Source organism: Mandrillus leucophaeus, unplaced genomic scaffold, assembly GCF_000951045.1.
Source record: "Mandrillus leucophaeus isolate KB7577 unplaced genomic scaffold, Mleu.le_1.0 Scaffold626, whole genome shotgun sequence".
In the NCBI taxonomy this organism is placed as follows: domain Eukaryota; kingdom Metazoa; phylum Chordata; class Mammalia; order Primates; family Cercopithecidae; genus Mandrillus; species Mandrillus leucophaeus.
Window position 1 is genome coordinate 93,988 of NW_012106764.1, and position 6,417 is coordinate 100,404.

At 53.9% G+C, this 6,417-nt stretch overlaps 1 protein-coding gene and 1 long non-coding RNA gene across 2 annotated transcripts in view; one reads left to right on the top strand and one right to left on the bottom strand.

Moving 5' to 3' along the window:
• Nucleotides 1-4,948, top strand: LOC105554074. Its single transcript, XR_001008274.1, has 2 exons — nt 1-416; nt 1,353-4,948. It is a non-coding gene; the product is annotated as an uncharacterized LOC105554074 (long non-coding RNA).
• The window catches only part of TAL1 (T-cell acute lymphocytic leukemia 1), a 16,337-nt gene extending 9,926 nt beyond the window's left edge, over nt 1-6,411 (bottom strand). Inside the window, exon 1 of the mRNA XM_012000342.1 lies at nt 6,352-6,411. The gene's annotated coding sequence lies outside the window, so the exon portion shown is untranslated. The remainder of the gene's footprint in view (nt 1-6,351) is intronic.
• Between the last annotated feature and the right edge of the window lie 6 nt (nt 6,412-6,417).

Genomic DNA, 6,417 nt, shown 5'->3' on the forward strand with positions numbered 1-6,417 from the left:
GTCCCGTCCCTCTAGCTGGGGGTCACTGTGAGCCGCCTCGGTCGGCGGCCGCTCGGTCATCCTGCGGGCAGACAGACAGACAAGCGGATGCCCGCTCTGACGACCGCCCCTGACCCACCGACGCGGGCTGGGGTAAAGGGGTGAAGGGCAGAGAGAGGAACTCACACACAGAGACGTAAGAAGAGGCAGACAAAGTTAGCGCCACGTGGGGCTAGGGCGGGAGGCCGGGTAGGGTTAGGGTGGGAGGGAAAGGGGATCTCTGGATTTGGAGAAGGGAGGGGTGCCTGGGAGACACAGAGACTGGGGGCCAAAAGGACAGAGATGGAGGAAGACGACAGAGACACTGGAAGAAAAGGAATACAGCCAGCGAAAGAAACACAGAAGGGGAAATCAGGAGGAAGGAAATGTACAAGGAGGCAAGAAAGAGATTACCCCGTCCCCCTTCTCAGGCCTAAAGGGAAGAGGAGGGAACAAATTCCCGATCGTCCTCTTTGGTTTTAGCGGGGAATCTGTCAGGCAGGAATTCGTTGCTTTGGGAACTTCCCTTGGCCTCTCAGCAATACCCCCAGCTCCCCTACAGGCACACGCTCAGAAACACGGTGCGGGTGGAAGTAGGGAATTAGAAAGTGGAGGCTAAGGGGACTGGGGTCCACTCCACTAGAGCTGGCAGGGAATAATCCCGAGGAACCAGCTCCCTCCCTACACACACACACACACACACACACACACACACACACACACACTCGCCCCCGATGGGGAGTGAGGGAGTGTCTGTCTACACTGAGCAAATCCACTGTGAGTCCTGTGTCCGCCCTGCCGGCCTTTACTCCCGCTCAGACAGAGATGAGAGGTCGCCAAGGGAAGAAGATGGTGCTGGCCGGATCTCCCTAGGCAGTCCACCCCTTTCTGGTCAGCTGGACTTGAAAGAGAGGTCAGGTCTCAAAGAGAGGCCTGGCTGAGGTGAAATGGAGGTGGGCATTTGAAGGGTTCCCTGAGGGCAATGAGGTCTGGACTCCCATCCAAGAGCAGGACAGATGTCATGAAGCTCTTGAACTCTTCCAGCCCCCCTCACCGTCATCTCCTGCCTTGGTGTTCTTTGGGAAATGGGAGGAATACCTCCTTTATGCATTTGAAAATACTGTGCAAATGCTCAAGGAAACATTATTGACAAGGGGAATGGGCCAGTGAGAAAACTGCCTGGCCCAAAGTCACTCACAGTCTATCTGTGAGAGAGCCAGACCAGAACAATAATCTCACTTTGCTCTACCCTCCCATATTCCCAGAGCAGTGAAACCACCTTGTGCTCCCACAAGCATACTCCAGGATGACCACAGCCACTCTACTTCCCACAGGTGTGCTAGGGCTCTTCCATCCCTTGGCTTCATCCAGATAGAGCCGGGCCCAGCAAGAATCAAAACAGAAAAATCGGGAGACTCAAGGGCCAGAGTTTGGGGATGCTTGTGAGTTGTACATATATGATCAACTCCACATAAGTTGTTTAAAATAAGCTTTCTGTTCTCTGAATTATATAATTGGGCATTTAAAAGAAGCAAACAAATACAAAAAAAATCAATTTAGCCCCATGCAGAGTCTATCTAATCATACATAGCAGCCATTGAGCTCCCATACTGCCACTGCAATGCTCTGGACAGGATTCATCCTAGGAACCATCCCTCCCACCCCAGAAGGGAGAAGGGACCATCTGTAGCCTCCTCTGGAGCTTAGCTCAATTGCCACCAGACACCCAGGACGACAGACAGACAAGATTCAGACTGCTGTACACCTGCTCTGAGAATGCCAGCCCCCCAGGTCTGGCACAGAAACCACAAAATTCCCTAAGTCCTGGTGTATACAAGCTGTAAAGGCAGTAGGTCCCTGATGCTTCATTGGAAGTGAGTTTATGATTTTGGTGGAGACAATAGGTCTCTATCCGTAGAATGCAACCACCAAGACACCAAGGCCACTGGAAATACACCAGAAGTATATCACCCAGGTCCTCTTGCTCCCAGCAGCAGCGAAATGTGCCAGAAATATACCAACCCCTGGGAAACATACAAGCTTCAAGGTGTTGGTTCCCTATCTCACTGCTCACTGTCCTGACACACCGGTGTGAGCCCAGGGACCCGTCCTTAAGCCCCAGCTTCTAACCGAGTGACAGTGTGCACTGCAGTTGCAGACTTAGCTCAAGCTCTGTTATGACACGTTTTTACTCTCCGATTAATTATTTGACTCCTGCTCTAGCAGTGGGTTCCTGAGAGGCAATGGGAGTACATATTCCAGATGAATTGACCCTGGCCCCAAATGTCTTCTCCAGACGCCTATAAATATCCCATCTCCAAGGCTCCTTGTGAGAAATATATGATTGGCTCCCAGGGTCTGTGGAGGACCTCTCCCGGCTTCTCCCCACATTTTAGGAAAATCCTGCCTGTTCTTCTGCAACCAGGATCACCAGCCAGAGGTCTATGCCCCAAAGAAGCCACTCACACACACTGATGGTTGTTGGCGACTAAGCTGCATCACTTGGTTTGATTACAGAAAGGAACGCCTGAGTGATTTTATTTGTTTTTATTTGGGGAGAATGAAGGAGGAGGGAGATTTTAGAGTTCTAGACTATTTGGCAACTACAGCTCCTCTCTCTTTGTACTGCGGAGACCCTGCTTATAGCCCCCAATGCAAAATCCTCATCTGCAGTTGCCAGACAGCCAGAATATTTCCACCTGTGCCAGAACAAGACAGAAGACCCCAGGAGATTCTTCCTAGGGACAGGTCTCAAGCAAACCCAATCCCCCATACAGAGAATTTCTTAGATGAAAACAGTCTCAGCCCTTAGACCCAGCCTCTGGTCTCTCTTCTGGGCCCACACCAGCACAACACCCTGGAGAAGCCCCAAGCCTGCACAAGTACCAAACCCACCAGGGAACAGCACCATCATCCTCGCCTCTACCAGAGTAGAGGGGTGTTCCTGCAGCCCCACCCTAGGCCTCAGGCCCGGGGTCAGGGCCCACTCGAGCTGGGACTGCACTAGCCAGGAAGGCTGTCGCCTTCTTCCTGCGGGAGCTCCAGGCAGAGTCTGCACCACCCGGATACAGCCGCCCCAAAGTTACCGGCCTTGCAAAACGTCCACAGAACCGGGACCAACGGGAACGGCCTGGACGACTAAGTCCAAATAACTGGTTTTACCCAGGGCGGAAAAGGGAAAGAGCCGCTGGAGGCCACAGAAGCAGCTAGCAGCAATCAGATACCGATTCCAAGCTCTGGCTGGTCCTCCCCTCCCCCCACCCCCAATCTGAGACTGGGCTCTCCTCTGTCCTGAGCCTTCCTCACCCCAGGCCGGAACCCGAGGCCTTCCTGGACACTGTTTCCACCGGCACCATTCCCCTGAAAACTCACCTGGGGCATATTTAGAGAGACCGGCCCCTCTGAATAGGATCTCCACTCCGCCGGAGACGGGCGGAAGCCAAGGTAGAGGATGCAGACCCGGGTCTTTGCTTTCCCCCTTTTGCGCTGAGAGGCCTGCAGTTACGCTGCGGTGTAGTCCTGGGCGATCTGCCGCGCCCAAAGCGAGTTTCCAGGAAAGATAGGGGTGGAGAGAAAGAGGCAGGGCAAGAGGGAGGGAGAGAGAGAAATGGGGGTCAATGGCTGGGAATTACCTCCTGTCCCCGACCAACCAGTCCAGGGAATCGCAAACAGCTTTCCGCCCCCAACCTGCAGGTGTTTGGAGCCTTCCCTCTACCCCCTCCTCCCCCCACCCGCCTTAAAAAACCCTATACATGACCAATCAGGAATAGCTATTTAGTCCAACAACAACAACAGCAACCCCTCCCGACAGGCTGTCTGGAACATTTTCGAACCCTCCAACTGGGATCGGTCTGGTTCAGTGTTTGTTTTCTAAGCAGGGAGGTGTCTACGCGGTTGCCTCCGCAGCCAGATCTCCGACTGCCGCTACACCGGGAAGGGGTAGTCCCGGGCCTGGATGGGCAGAGGTCTGTGTTGGGAAAGGCGAATAGTCCTCAGACTCTGGTCGGTGGGACAGAACCTTGGAGTCCACCCCACCTCATTCTCTCCCTGATGCGCATCCACCCACCTCCAGCCCAAAGCGAAACCAGAACCCAATTCCAGGGGTTGTACTTTCCTACAGAAATGGAATTCGGAAGGGGGTTTGGGGAGAGATATCTGATATGTTCAGGTCCTTTCTCGTCCGCCTACTGACTAAGAGAAAGAAAAAAGAAAGAGAGAGGAAGAGAGAGACAGAAAAAGAAAAGGAAATAAAGACTAACAAAGAGGGAAAGAAGAAAGGGGAAAAGTCCCCCATCTTCCGCTCCACCACCCCTACAAAACGATTTTCGATTTTTCAGGGTTTAGACAGAGTAAGGGAGAATTCTAATCATGTCTTACAGCAATAAACAGGGTGAAAGGAAAGGAACGTAAAAACAAACCCGATACTACTTTCAAGGATGTAGCAGGATTTAGCTTGCTTTTATTTTTTCCTGGTGGATTTTGTTTAATTTGTTTTGCCTAAATCGTCAGGCTTATGATCACACATCGAAGTCTTGGATTAACTGCGAAGCACTCCTTCTGTTTGCCGCGGCTTTGGTGGAAATATAGGAATAATTCTTCCCTGGATTGCAATACAATGCGGAAGATTTTCTTTCTCCGCTTCTAATCCAAAAGAGGGGAGGGGAGGAAAGCAGAGGGGAATCCATCCATTCCCGGCGTGTTATCGGGGGGTTAATGTTTGCGTGTTCGCTGGGGGTTAATGTTTGCCTTATGACCAAGTCTCTGTGTCCGTGCCTCTCTCCATTTTCTCTTCCTACCTCAAACCCAGCAACTTAGAAAACGGCGGTAGCGGGGAAAAAACCCGCTGCTTTGTTCTCCCGCCAAAGGAGCCAAAAGGGACAAACTGCTGCGCTCTAGGATGATTATTTTAATTAAAATAGGATGTTAATGATGACGATTGTGATGGCGATGGCATTAGCAATTACAATAATTGACTAAACAAAATCCTTTCAACCCGAGCTAGGGCCCCACTAACCCGGTCCCCTCAAGAGCCCGGATTCGGCCTCGGTCTCGGATGCCACGGGTACCAGACCCAAGCGGCAACGTCGCTCACCCGAAGAGGGGGCGGGAAAATCTTCCCTGGAGGTGATCCCGAATGTCCCCACCCGAGGCGCGAGGCCTGGTTAATATGCCCATTGTCCTTTCGGGGCCTCTCCCTCGGACCCCGGCGGCCGCACCCACGAAACTGACCAGAAATGGACGAAGCCGGAGTGCAGCGGGAACCGAAGCCCGCAGCGACCGGCTCGAAGGCGCCGGCCTCGGTGAGCGCTGCTCAGCTTCAAGCCTGGAGGAGCCTCCCATTCACCAACGAACCCCTCAAACACCGAGGCACAGGCGGGCCTCTGGGCAGAGCAGCCGCCGGCCCGGCTCTGTCCGCCCATCCAAGCCAACAACTGGCTCCCGAATACATCATAATTTGGAATAAAATGTGAAATCCCGCTCCCCGCCCCCATGCCGCCGCCCCCACCAGCGCCTCGATCTCTCGCTCGCCCTCCCCCCACTCCCGCCCCCAGCGATTTGCAAACGCACCTCTAAAGGACACAGGCACACAGGCACACAAGTCAGTGCGGACAGGACCACACAGGGTCCAGCCCCACAGAAGGGCAACAAACAAGCACCACTCAGCACTGCTCCAGAAGCCGACTTGGTCAGCCCCGCACACTGCCCAACAGGACACAACGAAATCGGTTAAACGTATCGGCTCACGGACACACAATCCAACACAGTCGGAATCACACACGCCCGACATAACGAAGACACCACCCAAACACAGTCGCAGAGGCCACACACCCCCCTACACAGAACCAGATCCCTGCTGAGAACGCCAACTGAGCACAATCGTACGCAACGAAGAAAACGCAGAAGGGCCTCAAAGGGTCCACATCTACACACCCCAACCGCGCAGGCACACCACACTGGGACACACAGCCTGTCGCCAAGAAGACCACACTCAGAAGCAGCCAACGCCGCCCACAGCTCTCATGAACGCACTCTCACAATCCCACCGCATGCACACAACCACGAAGAAGAAATGAAAACCAACCACCGCCTCTCGCATTTCTGTATATTGCGTAAGGAAAAGGGGGAAGGAAGGAAGAGAGTCTCCGAGGCGGGAGGGGCGGCGGCAGCCGGGGCGGTGGCGTCCGTGGAAAATGCCCCCCCATCGAAAGGAACCGAGGGAAAGGGAGCGAAGACCTCTTTTGCGGACGTGGGGAAAAAGAGGAGGAAATTGATGAGGAATTCGGTGGGAGGCCTCGGGTTGCTTTTCCCCTAGAAAAAGGCCAGAATGCTCACGTTTTTCCGCTACGGGGGTAGGTGTGTGGCCATTTTGAGGCCCGGTCCTGAGCGGCGGCGGCCCGG